Here is a 242-nt window from a genome sequence, read left to right as displayed (position 1 = left end):
CCTCTCTCCCTTTTGATTTTTATGCTGTCAAACTAGTCTCGTTTCCTTTTCACTTTTTTCAATGTCGATATACAGAAGGGAGATGAAAAATGGCGAGGGAAAAGTGTACTTATTCCGTACGTTGTTTCAAGGACATTTTTTTTCTATTAACGATTTTTTTTTACTCTGTACAAACATGTAAGTACATACTGATGCAGATGCGGGTATAGACACACACAGACACACGGATACAAACTTGTATA

Source organism: Penaeus monodon, chromosome 27 (assembly GCF_015228065.2).
Source record: "Penaeus monodon isolate SGIC_2016 chromosome 27, NSTDA_Pmon_1, whole genome shotgun sequence".
Classification (NCBI taxonomy): domain Eukaryota; kingdom Metazoa; phylum Arthropoda; class Malacostraca; order Decapoda; family Penaeidae; genus Penaeus; species Penaeus monodon.
This window is presented reverse-complemented; position numbering follows the sequence as displayed.